This window comes from Eurosta solidaginis, chromosome X (assembly GCF_040869045.1).
Source record: "Eurosta solidaginis isolate ZX-2024a chromosome X, ASM4086904v1, whole genome shotgun sequence".
NCBI lineage: Eukaryota > Metazoa > Arthropoda > Insecta > Diptera > Tephritidae > Eurosta > Eurosta solidaginis.
This window is the reverse complement of record NC_090324.1, coordinates 133,462,803-133,486,740: the sequence shown is the minus strand read 5'-3', so window position 1 is coordinate 133,486,740 and position 23,938 is coordinate 133,462,803. Positions and strand designations below refer to the sequence as shown.

The window sequence follows — 23,938 nt, the reverse complement described above, 5'->3', positions numbered from 1 at the left end:
TTGTGTTAAAATATTCCCCATTTAAAACATTTGCAATGGATTTTAAAATTTTGTAACCAACATTTTTATGTAGTACTTGTCTTAGTTTACAATATACATTTCTAGCTGCAACCGCATGTACATCATTAAATTTTCTTTCCAGATATTCCATCATATTCACACCCTCTTCTAAAGATAAATGGTTGGATTGAAGGGATTCTATGGTTTTTTAATATATGAAAAGTTATTTTTTATGTACGCTAACTGGCCCTTCAATTCATTATTTTTAAAAAGCTGCTGAGTCTCTTCTATTGCTGGAGACATTGGTGCTTTATCGGTAACCGTATCGGTAACCTTTTTACAGCTGATTCGACCAACCTTATGAGAATCAATGCAATCGATTATTGGTGCCGCTAAGGTCGTAACCGTATCGTAGCCAACCAATTGGGGTTTGGTTTACTGTCGTAACGATAAACAGCTGATTACGTTAGGGATACGGATACAGCGATACGACATACGGCACCAATGACTCCAGCTTATAGCTCTAGCATCATGGTTATTAAACGAATTAATAACATTTTCCACTTTCTCGAAATGTTCGCAGTAGTATGTACATGCATTTAACCACGTACCCCAACGGGTGATTACAGGCTCTGGTTGGAAAGGCACTCCAGGAGCAAATATTTTAAATTGATCTTTTCGTGACGGTGCTTTAATAAAAATCTTTTTTGTTTTTGATATCAGCCCATCCACGACTGGAAAGATCGATCTTATTTCCTCCGCAGCCCTGTGCAAAGCGTGAGCGAGGCAAGTGACATGTATCATTTTAGGATAAAAACTGTTAATAGATTTGCCTGCTTTGACCATATAAGGAGCAGCATCTGTCACAAAACGCAATACGTCATCATGTCGAATACCTGCAAAAAAATAAAAAATTTAATATGATACAAATATATGCATGAATGTATGTAGGATAATTCCAAAATATAAATGTGCTCTTACCATCTGGCCAAAGTAAAGTCATCGCTTTGTGAAAGAGTTGACATATGCTGGTATGGTTCACTTTCTCGATCATTTTACATGGAAGAAGGTACGCCTGACATGGCTCGCCTAGCCCCATGGTACCCACTATAACGTTGGCAATATAACGGCTTTCAACGTCGCTTGTTTCGTCCATTGATATGAATATTTTTCTTCCAGCAATGCACTCTCTTATATTATTTATTTTTGACTCATAGCAGAGCGGTAAGTAGTTTTTGCGCAAAGTAGATTCGTCGGGTATCTTACGTCCTGTGTAAGCTTCCCCAAATTTTTTTAAAGGAACGTTATTTAGTTTAGTTAGATTGAAAAACAACAAAGCCGTGGGCGCTGATGGATTGCCTGCGGAGCTATTCAAGTACGGTGGCGAGGAGTTGGTAAGGCGCATGCAGCAGCTTCTTACCAAAATATGGGCGGAAGGGTGCATGCCCGACGGTTGGAATCTAAATGTTCTTTGCCCAGTCCACAAGAAGGGGGATACTGCAAATGCACCAACTATCGTGGAATCAGCCTTCTCAATATCGCATATAAGGTCCTTTCAAGTGTATTGTGCGAAAGATTGAAGCCCACCGTGAACCGGCTGATTGGACCTTATCAGTGCGGCTTTAGACCTGGTAAATCTACCATCGACCAGATTTTCACAATGCGCCAAATCTTGGAAAAAACCCGTGAAAAAAGAATCGACACACATCACCTCTTCGTCGACTTTAAAGCCGCATTCGACAGCACGAAAAGGAGCTGCCTATATGCCGCTTTGTCTGAATTTGATTTCCCCGCAAAACTTATACGGCTGTGCAAAATGACGTTGAGCAACACCATCAACTCAGTCAGAATTGGGAAGGACCTCTCCGAGCCGTTCGAAACTAAACGAGGTTTCAGACAGGGTGACCCCCTATTGTGCGATTTCTTTAATTTGATGCTGGAGAAAATTATACTAGCTGCAGAACTTAACCGCACTGGAACAATATACTATAAAAGCGTGCAATTAGTGGCATATGCTGATGACATTGATATCATCGGCCTAAACACCCGCGCTGTTAGCTCTGCTTACTCCAACCTGAAAAAAGAAGCGGTAAAGATGGGTTTGGTGGTGAATGAGGACAAAACGAAGTACCTGCTGTCATCGAGCAAAGAGTCAGCGCATATGCGCCTTGGAAACCACGCTACTGTTGGCAGCCATAATTTCGAAATAGTAAGAGGCTTCGTTTATTTGGGAACCAGCATCAACACTAGCAACAACATCAGCACTGAAATCCAGCGAAGAATCAATCTTGCCAAAAAATGCTACTTTGGACTAGGTAGGCAATTGAAAAGTAAAGTCCTCTCTCGGCGAACAAAAATCATACTCTACAAGTCACTTATCGTACCCGTCCTGCTATATGGGGCAGAAGCATGAACCATGACAACAGCAGATGAAGCTGCTTTGGGAGTGTTCGAGAGAAAAGTTCTTAGAAAGATTTATGGACCTCTACGCGTTGGCGATGGCGAGTACCGAAGAAGATTTAATGATGAGCTGTGCGAGCTATACGCAGATATCAACATAGTCCAGCGAATTAAAACGCAGCGGCTGCGCTGGCTAGGCCACGTTATGCGAATGAAAGATGATTCTCCGACCAAGAAAGTGTTTCTATCGGAACCCGCCTACGGAAGCAGAGGTAGAGGGCGGCCCCCACTCCGTTGGAAGGACCAGGTGGAAAACGATTTAAACTCCCTTGGTGTCACCAATTGGCGCCGGTTGGCGGAGCGAAGGAGCGACTGGCGCGCCTTGTTGGACGGCCATAACCGTTTAGACCGTTAAGCGCCAATTAAGTAAGTAAGTATTTAGTTTACCAATTGGGATGTCAGATGAAACCAATGCGTCGCATAAGTCCCTGAAAAAGTCATTGTTTCTGGTACTTGTTGATGCAGCGTCGATCAAGAGCATTTGCTTGGATTTTTTTTTATCCATGAGCTCCAATCCATGCTTGTGCCTTTCGCGACCTATATGTTGCTGAACTGTAAATCTCTTATCGGCCAAAACTTTAACTTCACAAACTTTACAAAATAATATTGCGTCGTCAGTAGAAAATATTTCACAGCCAAATTCATCAACCAATTTTTTTAAGTGACTGGCTTTCGATGACTTCTGTTTTGGCATATTTTATTTCGAACTTCAAGTACGCAAACCACAAAAAGAACTACGAGCCGCTAATTTAAATATCGCGAACAAACTTTTCAACCAATTTATTAATGGCGGAAAATGGTTTCTTATTTTGTTATTTTACTTAGAGTTTCAAATGCATTCGAAAAACGGTACATTAATCGGCAGCAGAGAACAACACCGCACACCAAAACAAACATTTAAGCATTTCCGGGTTACCAATTGAAGTAAAATTAGATAGAAAGAGATAACAAGGTAAACTACAAAAAGGTGCAAAGTTGCCATATTTTTTTGTTTGCCAATTTTATCCTATGTTGCAAAGTAAACTTTCAGAACTTGGCAATTTTACAAACATAAATCGAAGTTGCCCAAGTTAAAGATAAAAATGTCCAAAAATATTTCTAAAATAAAGAAAAATTACCCATAAGCAAAAAAAAACGGAGAAAATGCAAAAAGTTGACCTAAAAACCTTTCGCTTTTAAAATCTAGATAAGATGAGAGAGATTTCTGGATTTTCCAGAGACGTATTCCGTGCACCGAAAAAAAGTTGACAAGTCAACAGAATCCGGGCACTGGTCATTAGCCTTAAAGTTAACAGCAATGTTATTAGCAGTCGAATCATTAACAATATCAGCAGCATTAGCAGTATCAGCAGCATTGGCATTAGCTGGAGCCGCGAGCTGTTGGACGTAAGACATATTACTCTTTTCATTATCAGAGTTAGCAGTAGAAAGCAATGTAGACGATGGCCCACTGTTATTTACAGCAGTATTAGCACTTTCAAAAACAGGTGATCGGTCGAAAAAACGACACAGCATGTGTAAGCGCGCAACTCTTAATATCACTGTTCTCGAAGCATTGAGAGAGCTGACAATACTTGATGTTTTGTTGATACCATCTGTCGTTGTTTTTGTTAGAATTCGCTTTTATTTAACATGAGTGTTCATATCATTTTTTATTTCTGCAATTTGTTCAATCAAAAGCTTAAATTTCATATCAATTGCAAACAAGGCAGATTCTAGGCCAACTTTATGTGACGCCAAGACGGTGTCATATGCCTTATAAAGCTTGTCATAGGAATTTAAGCATTCAGTACACAAGTAACTGAGATGACGGTTCTTAGTTAGCAACTCTACATCGTATATAGCAATGTTGCCTTCATAGCATGTACGATGGAAGAATTTTTTACAAAAGCCACCGCACCGCACAATCAGAGTCTCACTTCGGCCGAAACTTTTATCATATGCCTTACATAGCTTGTAATAAGCAATTCTACATCATATGTGGAAATGTTGCCTTCACAAAGAAAGGAAGAATTTTTTACAAAAGCGAAAAATCGTATCACACTTAACACAGAAACTATCCATTGCACCAATATTGGCAGAAAAAATAGAAAACCAGTTAAAATAAAGTAAAGTTTGCAGAGCGATAACAAACACGTCTGTTCGGCACGACTGCTTATGTACATATGACGTTGCAATTGTCATAAGTGTAAAGTGCCTTCCAAATCTTGATGGATCGCGCGCTTCGGGATATTCATATCTGGGCATCTAATGTCGGGTTGACAGCCAACGCTGAGAAGACGGATATGGTCTTGTTTACTAAGAGGTCATAGGTACCGAATCAGACCAGACCTAAGTTAGGAAGGGTGACCCTACAGGAAGAAACTTTCACAGAATATATAGGAATCATCCTGGACAGTAAGCTATCATGGAAGCTCAACGTGGAGGAGAGGGTCAAGAAGGTATCGACGGCACTTTATGCATGTAAAATAATGCTAATATCCTATACTATGGAGGTGGAAAGCCACACAAAAAAGAAACTACCTCAAAAAATTAGAGGGGGTATGCAAACTTCTTTTGCTTAGCATTACGGGAACCCTGAAAACAACCCCGACCGCTGTACTGTATGCCATTCTGCACATTCCACCTGTAGACCTGGTAACAAATAACATAGCTTTAACAATTGTACCGAGGCTCAGTGGCTCGTGGAAGCTTGAGCCCAGACCGTACGCCCATAGTAGTATAGCGTCATCAATTAAATGGCGAACAGATTAAGTGATTCCTTATCTGCGCTTCGGGGGAGATCACAGACCCACAATAGACGTAGATGGTTGCCGCAAGGGTGCTAAAATGGCGTAAAAGGCGACACATGTGTACCCAGATTGTTCCAATGTAGTGGAAGCAGTAGGGTCTGCGGTATACTGTGCTGATCCGGAAATAAACGGATCCTAAAAGCTGCCAGATCACCATAGCGTTTTCCAAGCGGAAGTATTAGCCGTAACCAAAGCAGTAGAAACACTCGAAGAGAATCGAAGAGAATAGCTTAAACTGCAGCCGTGTTAACTTTGACAGTCAAGCAGCAATTAAGGCAATATTCACGCATAGCACAGCATCTAAAAGTGTGTTGGAGTATAAGCAATCCTGGAAAGAATCGGAACGGGAAAAGCATACATCTATATTGGGTCCAAGATATATGGGAGTAGATGGGAATTAAAAAGCAGATAAACTAGCTAAAAAGGGCGCATCCCTTGAAGCTTCTTCCGTAGGCGTCCCAATTAGATTTGGCGAGATTAAGAGAAGGCGATAGGTGCAAATAATCGGCCAAGCGGGAAAGGATTGGGTTCAAGCGCGGAGCTGTAAAGTGTCGTAGATTATGTATAGGTCTTTCAAGCTTAGACTAACAAGGTTGCTTCTATCATCCAAAAGAGAGGACTGTAGACTCATGACGGGTATTCTAACTGGACACTGCCTTCTTGCGTCACATGCCTTCAGTGATATCAGATGTAAGAAGTGTGGGTTGGAGGAGGAAAAGATCGAGCACGTTTTGTGCTTGTGTCCTGTGCTTGCGAGGCCAAGACTCCAGCTATTAGGAGTGAAACAGTTGTCAGATCTAAAAGCGGCAAGTGGCATAATTCCTAGAAAGCTTCTAGTATTTGCCAAGAGAACTGAGGTATTTTATAACATATGTACTGGTTTTTGAAAGGATTTTTAAGTTTGGTCATTAAACAAATTTTGGTAACACTACAGACTCATTCAGTCTATGTGAGGTCCTCATGGACCGGCCAGTTCAACATAACCTCACCTAACAGTAACAATTTTATAAAAATGTTTACGTTCAATTCATTTTCAGTTGTGGACCAACATGTTAAATCTAACGGTAGAGAAATTTTTTTCAGCAAATATTAGAGTTAGGCCAGCATGGGGATCTAAGTAAGAAACCGCAAGGGTCGCTATGGGCATGCCCCTTTCAGGTATGTAAGTTAACGCCACCATTCACCCATAGCACTTACCCGCCAAGTAAACAAATATAGCTTCAATGAGCCACTTAGGCACATGAGTCAAATATTCTTTGCCACACTGGCAATTAGTAACCACACATTTTTAATCTAACAGGAAGAGCTAAAGTAATCAATATCTCATATATCCTAAGCTCAACATTTTTAATTTAAACAGGAAAAGCTAAAGTAAATAATAACTCAAATATCCAGTTGGCTATTTTATTATCAAGGGCAAGCCATTTCAAGGTTAAACCTATTTCATCGCATGATAAAATTAGTTTTAAATAAATATTAAAGCTCCACATTACTTAGAACTTAAGCACATAACAATTTTATGTAGTGGTAAGTAAATAAGTTATAAATAAGAGAAGATGAATAAAGATGAACAGATTTTGGATTGACGCACCAAGCAAGGAGGTTTATTTTTTAAAAACTGCCTATCTATTATTGAAACATACACCAGAGCGCACCCAGCTGCATTTCTTTGATATCATCAGCAAATCCAGATAAAAGAGGACAACTGCAAAAGGACAAATACAGTGAGTCGCTGGTTGTTTACAAGATATGTATTTACATTAAAAATAGGAATTATAACTAAGAATATTTACATAAAATTTAAAAATAAATTAAACGTTTGTATGGGCAATAAACCAAGCCGGCCCGTTACGAAAGACTTTACTATTGCAATTATTGTGGTAATAACCATGAAAAAAGTGCCCGTATTTGAAGAATAAACAAAGATTGAAGAGAAAGTTATTTTATTAATTTGAACTAAATTAAGGAGGAAATCATTTTATTGGTTTGTGCGACATTCTGGACCGTTTGATTGAGAGTTTTTCTAAGATGACAGTAAATACAGATAATGAGGCAATTATAACCAGAGTGATATCATCTACCAATGCTTCTCTTAGATTGGAGGCCTCGGATTTGAAAAGACAAATCGAGAACCTTACAAGGACAGCAATAGTGACGGATTATAGGACAGAAGAAATAGATGACCAGATTCATTGCGACGAATCTTTGGATGCCATTGTGGCAATTAAAACCACTTTTGACTTTATATATAAAGAAACTTTTATTCAATAACGAATACGCCTCAAAGTATTCGCCAATGTCTTTTTTTTAATTTTTTACCATCCATCAAAATTTTTGAAAATTGAAAAATCAATATTGAAAATTGAAATATTGATAAAACTTTTGAAAATTAAAAAGTGCAAAGTAACTAAAATACAAAGTTAAATAAAAACAAGTAAGGAAGGCTAACTTCGGGTGTAACCGAACATTACATACTCAGTTGAGAGCTGTGGAGACAAAGTAAGGGAAAATCACCATGTTGTAAAAAGAACCTAGGGTAACCCTGGAATGTGTTTGTATGACATGTGTATCAAATGGAAGGTATTAAAGAGTATTTTAAGAGCAAGTCGGCCATAGTTTTATAGATGGACGCCATTTAGGGATATCGCCATAAAGGTGGACCAGGCCTGACTCTAGAATTTGTTTGTACGCTATGGGTATCAAATGAAAGGTGTTAATGAGTATTTTAAAAGGGAGTGGGCCTTAGTTCTATAGGTGGACGCCTTTTCGAGATATCGCCATAAAGGTGGACACCAGCTGTGACTCTAGAATTTGTTTGTACGATATGAGTATCAAATGAAATTTGTTAATGATAATTTTAAAAGGGAGTGGGCCTAAGTTCTATAGGTGGACGCCTTTTCGAGATATCGCCATAAAGGTGGACCAGGGGTGACTCTAGAATTTGTTTGTACGATATGTGTATCAAATGAAAGGTGTTAATGAGTATTTTAAGAGGGTGTGGGCCTTAGTTCTATATGTCGACGCCTTTTCGAGATATCGCCATAAAGGTGGACCAGGGGTGACTCTAGAATTTTTTGTACGATATGAGTATCAAATGAAAAGTGTTAATGATAATTTTAAAAGGGAGTGGGCTTTAGTTTTATAGGTGGACGCCTTTTCGAGATATCGCCATAAAGGTGGACCAGGGGTGACTCTAGAATTTGTTTGTACGATATGAGTATCAAATGAAATGTGTTAATGATAATTTTAAAAGGGCGTGGGCCTTAGTTCTATATGTGGACGCCTTTTCGAGATATCGCCATAAAGGTGGGCCAGGGGTGACTCTAGAATTTGTTTGTACGATATGAGTATCAAATGAAATGTGTTAATGATAATTTTAAAAGGGCGTGGGCCTTAGTTCTATATGTGGACGCCTTTTCGAGATATCGCCATAAAGATGGACCAGAGGTGACTCTAGAATTTGTTTTTACGATATGAGTATCAAATGAAAGGTGTTAATGAGTATTTTAAGAGGGCGTGGGCCTTAGTTCTATATGTGAACGCCTTTTCGAGATATCGCCATAAAGGTGGACCAGGGGTGACTCTAGAATTTGTTTGTACGATATGAGTATCAAATGAAAGGTGTTAATGAGTATTTTAAGAGGGCGTGGGCCTTAGTTCTATATGTGGACGCCTTTTCGAGATATCGCCATAAAGGTGGACCAGGGGTGACTCTAGAATTTGTTTGTACGATATGAGTATCAAATGAAATGTGTTAATGATAATTTTAAAAGGGCGTGGGCCTTAGTTCTATATGTGGACGCCTTTTCGAGATATCGCCATAAAGGTGGGCCAGGGGTGACTCTAGAATTTGTTTGTACGATATGAGTATCAAATGAAATGTGTTAATGATAATTTTAAAAGGGCGTGGGCCTTAGTTCTATATGTGGACGCCTTTTCGAGATATCGCCATAAAGGTGGGCCAGGGGTGACTCTAGAATTTGTTTGTACGATATGAGTATCAAATGAAATGTGTTAATGATAATTTTAAAAGGGCGTGGGCCTTAGTTCTATATGTGGACGCCTTTTCGAGATATCGCCATAAAGATGGACCAGAGGTGACTCTAGAATTTGTTTGTACGATATGAGTATCAAATGAAAGGTGTTAATGAGTATTTTAAGAGGGCGTGGGCCTTAGTTCTATATGTGTACGCCTTTTCGAGATATCGCCATAAAGGTGGACCAGGGGTGACTCTAGAATTTGTTTGTACGATATGAGTATCAAATGAAAGGTGTTAATGAGTATTTTAAGAGGGCGTGGGCCTTAGTTCTATATGTGGACGCCTTTTCGAGATATCGCCATAAAGGTGGACCAGGGGTGACTCTAGAATTTGTTTGTACGATATGAGTATCAAATGAAAGGTGTTAATGAGTATTTTAAGAGGGCGTGGGCCTTAGTTCTATATGTCGACGCCTTTTCGGGATATCGCCATAAAGGTGGACCAGGGGTGACTCTAGAATTTTTTTTGTACGATATGAGTATCAAATGAAAGGTGTTAATGAGTATTTTAAAAGAGCGTGGGCCTTAGTTCTATAGGTGGACTCCTTTTCAAGATATCGCCATAAAGGTGGACCAGGGGTGACTCTAGAATTTGTTTGTACGATATGTGAAAACTTGAGCTGGCGGCTTCCAGATTAGTTTCTCTCAGGGGGGTTAGAAATAAAAGGCAGTGATTAATATTAAAAATTACACTTGTATTTTATTTCAAAGGAGGGTGCAATAGAAAAATTATTAGAATTAGAGTTTAAAAAGCAAACATGCACTTGCTACAGTTTTACCTTTTAATATATTCGGGGACTCTGCGTTCTGGCGGTGACGATCGCTGGAGTGACCTTTTTTGTGGGTTTGAAATATTTGTAGTTTAAACAAAGAACTTACGAGCGTGCGTATCCTGCTGCGGCTTTAATCCAAGTGAAGGAGTTCCCTTTCCACGCATTCCGTTTACCCCCAAAGCTAACAGGCCTTTGGCGGGGTAACTTAACGAAACGTCAATTTTGCTTTTAGTATCTGTGCTAACGGACGTAATAAATAAGCGGTTCGTTATTAAATTGCATTAGGGTGGCTGGCCCTTAATTTTCCTTTGGGGTTAGCCTGCTGGCCTAAACATTCCGGCCCCCTTGCGGTACGCAACCTCGCCTTGCCCTGCTGCTAGAGTAGACAATATCTAGAGGGAGAAAGATGAGAAATTTGTGGATGGACAGACTGTACGCATGATTTCAACAGTACAAAATGTTCTTTATTACAAAATTCATAATGTAAATTCAAATTCAAATTTAATTTTTTTTTTGGATATTTATCTGCGACCATTTAGGCTCTAGATACTCCAGAAAGCACGAAGCCGAATATCGTGCTTTGCGCCAAGAGCGGGCCGAATTACGCTGGCAGAACTTGATTTAGAATAATGTCGGCATATACGTCTGCCCCGAGAACTAGGCGTACTGGCGACGCGACGTAGAATTTTGGATCGGCGAGACAGATGTGTGTATACATAGCCGCGATGGCTGGATTCAGGCTGTGACTAGGCGCCACTCGGTGGAAATGTGGTGTGACGACGGCATGGGTTGCAATGCGTTTGGTATCGCCGTGCTTCCCCCGCATACACACCACACAGCCTGTCTGGCTACCCACTCGAGTTTCGTCCAGCCGCAGATCCCGGACCAAGTCGGCCGATATGACGGTTGACGGCGAACAAACATCGATCAATGCTCGCACCAGATGTAGTCGTCCTCCAGCTTCTATTTTGACGATAGCGGTCGGCGAAAGCGAGATCATGGGCCGCAGTACCGGTCCAGCGACGGGGTCCAGCCCGGTACGTCCACTGCGGAACGTTAGCGGCGTCCTTAGCTGGCGAGTGGCAATGACTCCTCGAGAATCGGCGGCGGTCGACGTAGAGCGAGGCAGGCTAGTCGTGATGGCTTCGTGACGGCGATTTGTGTTGTTGTTGGCCAGCTGGGGGCGTTGTCGTTGTCGGCGACGACGGTGAGGGGTTCTGTTCGACTGTTGGCGCTCATGTTGTAGCAGGGGTCGGAAGAGCCGTGGTTCCGATCCCCCTGATAGTCGGAAGGGCAGTGGTTCCGGTCTATCGGAGAGTCGGAAGGGCAGTGGTTCCGATCTCTCTTGGACCATGCTGGCCAGTTGAGAATAGGTGTCCCTCTCCGTGGTTTCTCGTCCCATTTCCTCCGCCTCAATATCGGAGGCGTATAGTGATAACGCCCCTTCGAGGTTATCGCGATCTTCCTCCTCTACCTGTACGCTCCGCGACTTGTACGGCTTACGTGAGGCTTTGGTTTGCTCATCCACGTGAAGGGTGGTGTGGTGTTTCTCGCCACATCGTCGACATCTCCCGTTGATTGTGCAACCAGCCGTGCGATGCGCCATGGAGAGGCAATTGCCACAATAATTGCCCAGAAGAGCTTCGCGCATCCGTTCAGGCGTCTTTGAACGGTAGACTGGGCATAAACGGATCGGATGCCTAGCCGAACACAAATGGCATGGGACCTTGAAATAGCTGGCCTTTTTTTCATATGCCTTGCGCAATTGGCCGTAGCGGGTCATGATGCCTGCAAATAGACTCATTAAGTCATATTATATACGTGTCAATTGCTTTTCAAATAAATATCTGGTTGTGGCTGAGTGACGAGATTACCTCAAAATTGTGACTTTTAAAATTTTTCGGAACCCTGTATACAAATTTCGGTATACAAAATGAGGTATCCAAAATTTAGAAACAGGTATACAAATTTAGGCATACAAAATTAGGTATACAAAATTTAGAAACAGGTATACAAATTTAGGTATACAAATTTCAGAACCCGGTGTACAAATTTCGAACTTAGGTATACAAATCTAGGTATACAAAATTAGGTATACAAATTTAGGTATGCAAAATTAGGTATACAAAACTTAGAAACAAAGCTCAAGATTTGGGGTTGTTTGTTTGGGTGTATTTTAAAGTGAAGAGCCTTGCTATAAATGGTGGTGATGTTTACTATAAACCACCCTGGGCTCCCACCAACAAAAATTTGTTCACAAAGCTTTACCACGCCCATGCAAATGTGACTATGAATATAACCCATGGCCGTAAAATGACTAGTCAAAAGACGTGGAATGGCGACAGCGTTTTTGCCGGGCACTAACAAGGTGCACAGCTTTGCTGGATTAATGTGTGGACATTATTACACTGGTGGTTAGATCGGTTATTACCCTTTCCCTTGTACTAATTTTTCACCTCATACATTCATTCGTAAACGAGTTGGTCTAAGTTCTGAATTGGTATTTCATTGAATAGCAACGTCTTATTTGCTATTAACGATCTACCAGAATATTTGGTGCAATTGGCCTTCTGGCCTAAAATGGTGCAGGGTGAGTCAAGTGCTCATTAATTGCGGCCATGGGTGTTGGCATCACTGTTGATTAGTTATTAAAGGCATTTCCTGAATGAGAAATGTCATTGTGAAAAATTCCACGAGGCCGTACGGTGGCATAGCAGCGGTAAGTATAGTAAATCGATTGTGATTTCTTTTTACTATTATTTTTTTTAATTTCTTCTATTTTCAGGACAAATTCTGCACTGCATTATTGAGGCCGCTTGGGTCTTTGCTGCCAAAGACTTGCATGCACATCCCAAATCCACAAATGAAATTGAATGTAGATCGGAATTGCGTACCATGGCCTCTTATAATGGCATGGCAGCTATTTTCTCTTTTTTTTTTTTTTTACGTTGTAATTATGATGAGGCGATTAAAATTTGAAATGGTTTTATATTTAGCGCGTGATTACAATGATATAAATCTAACAATGGAGAGCTTATTGCAAATAAAAGCTCTACATAATATCCAGCAAGCTGTGTACACATGCCCATCAAATCGGCAAGTGCAACTAACTTCCCCTGAAGTGATTGCCAAATATGAGAAGGAATGTAATGCTTTAGAGTGGAAATTTCTAGAATCGTATGCATCAACAATGCGAACCATGTAAGCGCACTGTACAAGCGCATAAGAAATGCTTTCATGTTTAGAAATAGCGCTTTCACAGCCACTTTTAGAATTTATTGACGGGATTGCCGATGAAATTGGAAATCAAAAGGAACAATTTTTTAGTACTTTGCTAAATCGTTTTCATGATGAATTTTCCACCCTTTTCGGTGGTAGTCCAAAAAATGGAGGAACTACGAAGTGCATCGGGTATGTTGTATGTGCATGCATTCAATTTCCACTTTGTAATATTAGTATTTTGTATATATGTATATAGTAATAGCTAATAATTAACCGAACAGTCCTTTAAGGTGAATCACTAAAGGTTATGCCTGCGCATATCTTAATATTTTCATACATTATTTGTATATATGACGTGTTACTTAACATAAGCCTGCTTTTGCAATGGGCAATTACGCCTTAATTTAAAAAACACAAAGGAAAGCACACTGATTTCTCTGTACATTTCGTTAAGCAAAACGAAGCCTTAATTATTTGAGCAAATAATTTCTACCTCTATGGTTTGGCTAACTTAACACCAAAACAACAGAAAAGGTTAAACAACGGTGCCAGTAGATGGTTTAGTACACAAAATGTCTGATAAGTTTTGCTGATATGAAGCTAAAACATTTGCTTCTACTATGCCGCGCGCCTTACACGGTCATTGCAGTGCATTTAGATATTACATTTCGGTAAACTGAGCTCCTTTCTCAACGATGTTAGTTAGAATATCATCTGGTTCCTTGCATAGCAACTCTTAAAGGTTTCTCGCCTAATCCAATGCCACTTCACGCGATGCTGTAATATTGCTGAGTGTTTGTTATAATGCTAGCGCATTGCGACACATACGTTGCACTGTCGCCTGATCGATGTGCTCCAAATAGTTAGAGGCTTGAATAAGTATACGTGCGGCCAAGTGTGCTAATCCTTCAAAAATGTACCTCGTTTTGCGTGGATGTAGTGCCGCACTGAAGGCTTCATCCATTTCGGATAAACACTTAGTTAACATTTGCACCTGTCGGTCGGGCTCAAGAATATCATCGTCCTTGGTTCCCATAAAACGGTGGGATTTGTTGGCGGGCTTAGTTCGCAAATAATGGAAACATTGTACGCGTACGTCCAAATGTAACACCAACAAACATGTATTGGCTAATTCATCGATCTCCAGCTCTAAATTAGTTAATCCTTTAATTGTGCCATCCTTTATTGCTGTCGGATGTGTAGCCGTGCATTCGACCGTTAAGATGTTAAGGCCATTAACTAAAGGCTTGCGTCGTTCGTTCGCGAATTCCGATACGCGCCCAGAAAACCATTCCATACTCTCTTGAAGTACGGTAAGTTCTTTTAGTACACTTGTATCAGCTAAAATTTCTTGCGTGTAATACCACCTTAACCCAAGTTACTAGTAAGCATTTCAGCTTCACGTATATTACGTTGTTCCACTTGTAGGGGACTTTCCTCCTCGGAGGCGTCGAAATTGTTACGTTGCAGCTTCTTGCTGTGTTTTACGCGGTGGCTAGACGACTTTAAATCGGTCCAATTGGGAAGTGGTTTTTAAAAACCGACTAATATATTTATCCTTCAGCCAAGCTACACTGTAAATACGCTTATCCTCAGAGTCAGGCTGCACAACACCTCTATAAGCCGTTTGTGATATCTCGCGATATGTCTTCAATAGCGCGCGTACCATTTTCAATAATTCATCTGAATAGCATGGCAATTCCTGTATGAGCGTTTTGGTCTCTTGCAAACGCCGTTCTACCATGGCAGTGGACTGCAGTAGTGGACGAGAAAAGCCCATTACTTTCACTTCTTCTGGCGTAATAATCGTGCGCCAAGGATCCTGATTTTTCGATAGAGATTCGATGGTTAATTGCAAATTACGATAGTGCCCTTTGGAAAGGAACGTATCCTTAATGTAATTACCAATGAAGTCATGTAAACGGCATGGTTGTCCAGGTTTGCACTTATGAATCCTTCAACTTCTCGCATATAGGTCAGAAGTGGCAAATATACCTTCGTAATCACACTTTGATCGGCCTTACAATAAGCACTTTTCCCGGTGCTGTTTCGTATGCGCGAAATTGCCACTGCCACTGCCACTTCCGCCGCTTCCCAGTGCTGTGGCTGTCAGATTGTCATCTGTGGATACATCAGAGGCTTTACGTCGATGCTCTTTTACGGTACCATCCCCAATTGTTTGGCCAGCACTCTGTTGCAGTGGATTGTGATGATTTATCAAATTTGAAGAGCGACTTTTTGGTGCTTGGAACTTTGCGTCGGAGGAAATAAGAATTAATATTATTAGTTGGTTCAGCGAATGCCGACTGTGTAGCGTTATCACCGGAAGCATTTTGTATGTCCAAATAATCGGTTAACAGCAATCGTAGCACAGACTGTGCTCTTGCCTAAAAATCAGTTAAATCGTATAGCTGTGGTCCGACCACAGCAGACCTTTGTCCTACGGACAAATAGTTTTTCAACAACAACGAATGTGTCTTCGCTATAGCTTTAAATTGTTTAACGATGACTTCAAGCAGTGTGAGTAAGGGATTATCGCGTCCATTTGTATTTAAATTGAGCGAAATTAAATGATATGTGGTTTGGCGCACCACTTCCAGCAACTGTGTTTGAATTTGTACACGTAATACCTCAAACGAATCCGGTACTTTACTCAACATCCCAAAACTCGACTATAATGGAAATGAAATAGGTCATACTCAATTCTGGATCAATTAAGTCCGCATCTTCAATTACTTCGGACTTGTCTATATCGAATCCTTGAGTCATTTCCATTAGCGCTTTACGTACACGTGCATTAGCTTCTATTCGATCTGTGGGACGGCGAGCATCAATACCCCGCGTAAAACTCGAATTTAAACGGTTCGACTTGCTGCGCTGAAAAGTGGAGAATGCTTCTGCAGCGGAATTTTTTGTATAGCTGCGTTACAAGCTCTTCATATCTACACTGCAACAAACGTTTGCAAGCACCCAGATTTTCCTTTACACCGTGTATACGTTCCCGGCTTGCTGTTATCTCGTTCGATACTTGACTGAATAATGGCAAAACCTGAGTCAGTTGTTGGTCATGGCGTGATACTAACTCATTTAAACGTTGATCGGAACGCTTGTATTCTTTTTCAATTTTCAGTTTTTCTTGTTGTCGCTCCTCCGTAGTCTCACTAAAGCCAAGTGACTTGATGACGTTAAGGAGGAATCCACAGCCCGACTCATCTTTTCCATATTTAACTCCGCGCGGAGGTTTTGTTGTGCTTTGTGTTACCTCATCGCTTGTAAATTTTAATTTATTCAAATCGATATTTAATTTTTGTTCATGCTGTGGCATAAACTGTTGAGACTTTTGTGATTTCTGATAGTAGTGACGTTGATTACTTGAGAAAATTGCTTTGCTGAAACGTTACACATTAGGTTGAAAGTTCGACTGAACATGTTGAATTGTCAACGGTGGTTGTTTTTATTATTGTGTTTGTAGAAGATTTTGTAATGAACATACTACTTTTATTATTTACAGAATTTGAATTTGACTTTCCCAACATTAAATTCAAGCTAGCCGCTTTACTTTTGATGCTATTATTGCTAAATCGACGCTTTTTCAAAAGTGTCTTATTGAATGTACCTTTCGTTTTTAATGAATATCAGAATTTCACTGGTATGGATAGTTTTTTAAATACAGGTATTAAATCACCATTGAAAGGTGAAGGAGCGCGCAAAGGCCGACAGTTGTGTTTCTCCCCCTTTTTTTAATATTTGAACATGCATTCAAGGCAACTTGATGCTATCGAAAAGTGCTTTTACTCCGTCTGTTTTCGATAAGGTTGTCAGTTCACTGGTTGAAATTCCACTAGATTTATAAGTTGGGCGGCTCACGACCTAGACTCATTAGTTTGGTATTTCGTGAAGTGGAAGACAATAGAAAGGATTTTTAATTGGATGCCGCAGATTCTTCTGCCTCATCGCGATTGTAGGGCAAGATGATGAGTTTTACTAAGGGTCGGGTTATCTGGCCTTTCATCGTCATGATATCGACCACTCTGACGCGATCGTCAGGTACTGGGTGTAATTTGACCACCCGTCCGAGTCTCCATTCATTTGGAGACAAATTATCCTCCTTTATTACGACCAAGTCCCCGATTTTTAGGTTCGTTTTGGGAAATCTCCATTTGTTTCTTTTCTGCAGTTCAGAGAGGTATTCCGATTTCCACCTCTTGCAGAAGGAGTGATGTAGGGATTTTAACTTTTGCCATCGATTTATGATTGAGGCAGAGTTTTCGCTGGCGTCAGGTTCTGGTGGAGATAAGAGATGTCCTCCTACCAGAAAGTGACTTGGGTTAGTGGCTCCAGGACTGATGCATTGTTTGACGCAGGGCTCAATGGTCGGGAGTTGAGGCAGGCTTCGATCCTGCATAGCAAAGTCGCAAACTCCTCAAAGGTGAATTTGCAACTTGAAGCGATTTTTGTGAAGTGGCTTTTAAAACTTTTCACTCCCGCCTCCCACAGTCCCCCCATGTGAGGAGCTGATGCGGGAATGAAGTGCCACGATATGGATTGATGGGAGTACTTGGATAGGGTGTTATCGCGGGCATTTTGTAGGAATTCCTTCATTTCCGCTTTAAGTGCTCTAGAAGCCCCGACAAAATTCGTGCCATTGTCGGAAAACATTTTACTAGGGCAGCCTCTTCGCGATACGAACCTCGCAAATGCTGCTAAAAATGATTGGGTGCTGAGGTCGGAGGTGGGTTCCAGGTGAATCGCTTTCGTTGCAAAGCAAACGAACAAGCACACATACCCCTTCGACACTCTACAACCTCGTCCTCGAAAGTTCTTTATATCGAAGGGTCCCGCAAAATCCACTCCTGTGTTTGTGAATGCCCGTGAGTACGTAGTTCTCTCCTTGGGTAAAATTCCCATTAGCTGGGTTTGAACACGTTTTCGGTAAATCGTGCATTCCTTGCAATTGTGGATTGTCGATTTTATCATGTTCTTGATCCGTGGTATCCAATACTGCGTGCGGATGAGCCGTAGCATCAGTTGGTTTTCCCCATGGAGTGAGATCCTATGGGTAAACTTTACAATAAGACGCGACAACTGGCAATTATACGGCAAAATGACTGGATGTCGCTCGTTGTACGGGATATCTTCGGAAGCTTCGAGGCGGCCGCCTGCCCTCATAACCCCCCTTTCATCTAAGAATGGGTTCAGTGGTAGTACCTCGCTCTTTGCTCCTATGAGTTTTTTAGATTTTAAAGCTGCATACTCCTCCCCATAATGCCTCTTTTGATAGATAACAATCAGACGTTGGGTCGTTGCTTTTATTTCGCTCGACGAAATTGAGCAAGAATTCGCCGCAAATGAGGCACTTGTTTTTGGGTTAGTTCTTTGAAAGAATCTCCAGACGTAGGATAGTACTTTCAAAGCTCTCGAGAGGTTAGAAAATCTTGTGAGGATATCAGAGTCTGTATCTACTATTGATGAGTGTACCTGGACCCGCTTTTCTTCTGACGTGGTGGTATATTCTGTTTCTTGGGTAGGCCAATTTGAGCTATCTTCATGAAGCCAAGAAGGGCCCTCCCACCACAGGGCTTTGTTGATAAGATCTTCAGCGGGTATACCTCTACTTGCGAGATCTGCCGGGTTTGATGCCGAGTCGACATGAAGCCAGTTTTCCTTCCCTACTTTGTCAATTATTTTTGTCACCCTATGGGCAACGAAAGTGGACCACGAGCATGGGGGTTTGGGAACCCATGCCAGGACGATTGTCGAATCCGTCCATAGATAGGTTGTAGAAATGTTAAAATTGAGGTTTTTTGCGACTGACTCTACTATTTCTGCTAGTAGAACCGCACCACATAGTTCAAGGCGGGGTAGAGATATAGTCTTGACCGGGGCTACTCGGGTTTTTGCGAAGAGCAGATTTACGAACACGTGGTTCTCGATTTGTACCCTGAGGTATATTGCGGCTGCGTATGCTTTCTCGGAAGCGTCGCAAAAGCCATGTAGTTCGCTGCTCGCTACCGGGGAAAACTGTACCCAACGGGGTATACGAATGCTTTCAATATGTCGGTAGCTTTCTAAAAAATCATGCCATCTGTCTAATATCGCGGGAGATACGGCTTCGTCCCAGCCCGTGCCTTCCAGCCAAATACCTTGCATTATGATTTTCGAGGTAATAATGAATGGCCCTAGCCAACCTAGTGGATCAAATAATTTTGCTATAGCAGACAATATTGTTCTCTTTGTGAACACGACTTGGTTGTCTATGGGTTTCGTAGAAAAATAGAAATAGTCAGAGTGGGCATTCCACCTGATCCCTAAGGCTTTAACCATGCTAGCATCCTCAAAGTTTAAAAAGTTTTCATTTAATAAGTGCGATCTTGGAATACCTTCCAATAGTTGATCGCAATTTGAAGTCCACTTCCTGAGGGAGAAGCCGGCTGATTGTAATGCCGGCTGATTGTAATGCCGCTTGGATTTCGTCCCGTGCCTTCGTGGCGGTGGCAATGGTGCGTCCGCCCGCTAAAACGTCGTCGACATACATAAACTGTCGTAGGATGTCCGATGCGGTGGGATAGGTTTCCTCTACGTCCTCTGCTAGTTGAAGAAGGGTTCTTATGGCCAGGTAGGGCGCGCAGTTTACTCCGAAGGTCACCGTCTTCAATTCGTATATGCTGATGGGTTCGCTGGTGGATGACCTGAAGACGATGCGTTGATACCGGGTGTCCCTGGGCTCTAGCAATATCTGCCGGTACATCTTTTCGATGTCACTGTTGAATACGTATCGGAACAATCTCCAACGGAGTATGAGAATTTTTAGATCACTCTGAAGGACTGGGCCTGAATGAAGGACATCATTTAAACTTATTCCATTAGCAGTGGGACAGGAGGCGTTAAAAACAACTCTCACTTTAGTGGTGGTGCTTTCTTCCTTAATTACTGCGTGATGGGGTAAAAAATAGGTATCGCATGTATCTGCCGGAACATGCTCTTCTACTCGTGCCATATGAGCTAACGTTTCGTATTCGGATACGACACGGTTATATTCCGTATGCAATTCGGGATTTTTCGCTAACCGGGTTTCGTTCCTGAAAAATTGTGAGCACGCGCTCTTAAGCGACGGTCGTAATGATATACCCTTTTGAAAGTCCTGCTTAAAAGGCAAGGATACAATATATTTGCCATCCTCATTTCTTTTGGTGGTTTTTTGATACAACTCCTCGCAGTAATTTTCGTCTTTGGTATAAATATGGTTTTTGGGAATGTCTTCCAGCTCCCAAAATGACGCTATTTGTTTGTCCAGCGATACCTCATTAAAGAACGACACACACCTGCCGGCTGGGCTGGCCGTTTCCGTTTGGCCAGTTAATATCCAGCCAAATACTGTTTCCTGCGCAATGAGGGTGCCTAAAACATTTTTTCGTATACCGCCTAGCATTATCTGTGCGTAAATATCCCCACCCAGAATAAGATCTACTTGTTCATTTACAAAGAACCTCCGATCTGCTAGCACCAAGTCCGGGAAAACTTGGTGTGTCATGGGGTCAATTTGACAGGTTGGCAGATTGCCGGTGAGCTGGGCTAAAACCAATGATGTAGTGTGTATGCGTACATTCGGGTTTATTGATGACCGCAACTGAATGAAGCATGCCTCTTTCACTTGGGCTGACACGGTGTTGTTTATCCCTGACACTTGTGCATTTAGCTTCCGACTAGGTAGATTTATTCTTCTTTTAAGTCGCTCCGAAATGAACGAGCACTCTGATCCGGAGTCTATTAGGGCGCGGGCCGAAAAGTTTTCGTTGTTATAAAAGATACTGACTTGCGCAGTACCTAATAGAACCCCCTTGCTTGTATTCGCGAAACAGGAATTGAAGTTGGTTGGTTGATTATTTGCCATGGCAAACTGACGTTGGGCCTGAGCCTGTGCCGAAGTAGATGGTCTTTGATCTAACTGTGTTTGTTGGGTTGTGTTTGGCCTTGCACTCGTGCCCGCACTTTGTTGAATATGCAGGAGTGTATGATGCCTTAGATGGCAAATGCTACAATTAAAGGAGCATGTACATTTAGATACTGTGTGTTTCGCTGAGAGGCAATTCAGACACCCCCTACTGTCTTTTATAAACGCCACTCTGTCTACGACAGAGAGCCGTTGGAAGCTTTGGCATTGTGACAGCTTGTGGTTATTTTTCTTACAGCATCTGCAAGTGTTTCTAGCTACATTTGCTTGGTAGGCGCCTACTTTCTTTTGAGACGAATCATTATTATGTTTGGGTGGTGGTTGTTTGGGAGCTTTGGTACTTTTGCTACCTGTTAATCCCGAGACTGTTTCCAAGGTCTGGAACCTATTCGATAAAAATTTATCCATATCTTCCCATTTTGATATTTCAGTTTTATTCTCTATGGTCTGTTCCCATAAAGCTAGCGTGCTTTCGGGTAGTTTGGTGGAGCATAGATATGTGAATATCGCATCCCAATTGCTTATCTCAATTTGATGAGCTTTTAGAGCTGAGATGCAGTTATTTATTTCCCGCTGAAGTGTTTTAATCGCGGTGCCACACTCACTTTCTACGCTTTCAAGATTGAATAATATTTTTAATTGGGTATTGACGAGAATTCGTTTATTCTCATATCTTTCCCCTAAATTCTTCCACGCTGTGTCAAACCCATCGTTTGTAAGGGGGCATTTTTTAACTATATCCCTTGCCTCTCCCTGCGTTTTTTGGTTGATGTGAAATAACTTCTCAACTGGGGTGAGGCGCTTATTTCGTATGTATATTGCCGTGAACATGTCACGGAACGTTGGCCAAGAGAGGTAGTCACCTTTGAATACATCCGTATCGCACGGAGGTAGTCGCATGCTGTGTTCCGGGTCAGGTGTATCTTCTCCCTCCTTATCGCGTTTATTTAGTTTTGCTATTAATTCAGCCATGGTTGAACTGCCGCGTACATATACGGAATACGTTGCCTGGTATTTCGGTTTGGCCTGCGCTAACACCTTTTTCTCTGCCGGTTCAGAGTATAAGAGATCCTCATAAGCTAGCTTTGCCTTTCTCCAATTATTTTTTAACTCTTCTTGGTGAATGGCTAGAGTATATTTTGTGTGTTCAGCTTGAGGTCTGTTGTTGAACTCAGCCTCAGACTGTGCCACCTCATCAGCTGCTTTAATGAATTTCTCCATATCGTTTGATATTTAACAGAGAATAGCTACTATGCAGAGCCTAATTAGAAAATTTAAGTTTGATGCTCAGAAGCAAAGGGAAGGGTTTCAATAACCTAACACCACCACTCAAAAAAAAAATTTTACGCAAAAGAAAAATTTTGGAATCACCTCTTTATGATTTTTTTTTTAAATTTATTATAACCAAATATATATATGTATATGCAAGAAAGTGTTAATTTCAGCTCTTCGCCACTGAATACCAGATTTTATGAAAAATAATTATATACGTGTGTGATATAAGTATGATAAATATGTGATATAAAAATACAGTGAACAAAAAAATCGAATATAAATGTGAGGATTAAACGACTCGAACCCAATTTATATTGATTTTAAAGAAAAAGAAGATATTGTATTTTAAAGGAAAACCCAGTGAGCCTGTATGTGTGACCGGTGTGCTATATAATATGTGAGGTTATGTCTCCTCCGCTAAAATGAATATTGCTGGTGCTAAGTGTTCAAAGAAAAGTTTGCTTGCCACAATTAACGCGTGTAGCTAGAGCCAATAAATGGTCTGTTGCAATATGAGCGTTTGTGTTTGCGCGTTTAAATTTTTAACGAGCAGAAAGCACTGTGTTAGCGTGTTTTTCAATATTCTAAGAACGACCAAATTGGTGTCATAGAAGTTGGACAAGCACCTTTTGTCACGATTAAGCTCAAAATTTGTTTAATGATTTATAAACGCGATGGTTGCAGGAACCGAAAGTGCAGTGCAGTGGAACGTTTTAAGGAAAGTTACTAAGATTTTATGCCACTGACTGCTAGCCTTAGGCTGTGTCCAATACCTCTTACCACGGGTGGGGGAGAGTATCGGATAGACAAAAGGCTTTGTAATAACACTGTTTATTCAGTAATTTTTAATCACCGCATGTGATTTATATGAAAAGAAAAAATATTTTTTACACTTTTCGTTTGTGTCACTTTTTTAGCAAATCTTTTATCACCGCATGTGATTTAAATGAAAAAATTTAAACACTTTTTTATTTGTGTCACTTTTAATTTGAGCACATACCTTTTAACCAAACGCTTTGAATAGTGATTTGATGAAATTCTTCAGTGATGAACTGTGAACTCTGACGCTGTACAAATTCCGTTGTTGTCCGGAATGGCTGTGTACTCAACGATTAAAAACGTGATGAATATTATTGTTTTGGTTAGTGGACTGTATTTCCTCTAGGCTTGCTTCCCTTACCGGCGCTGATGGACCATGAAAACTTGAGCTGGCGGCTTCCAGATTAGTTTCTCTCAGGGGGGTTAGAAATAAAAGGCAGTGATTAATATTAAAAATTACACTTGTATTTTATTTCAAAGGAGGGTGCAATAGAAAAATTATTAGAATTAGAGTTTAAAAAGCAAACATGCACTTGCTACAGTTTTACCTTTTAATATATTCGGGGACTCTGCGTTCTGGCGGTGACGATCGCTGGAGTGACCTTTT

General features: G+C 41.1%; 1 protein-coding gene and 1 pseudogene across 1 annotated transcript in view; both read right to left on the bottom strand.

Moving 5' to 3' along the window:
- LOC137235415 (potassium voltage-gated channel protein Shal-like) overlaps positions 1–23,938 on the bottom strand; it is a 1,011,987-nt gene that overhangs the window by 140,612 nt on the left and 847,437 nt on the right. The window lies entirely within an intron of this gene.
- LOC137234547 (exocyst complex component 4-like) lies at positions 12,119–20,715 on the bottom strand (annotated as a pseudogene).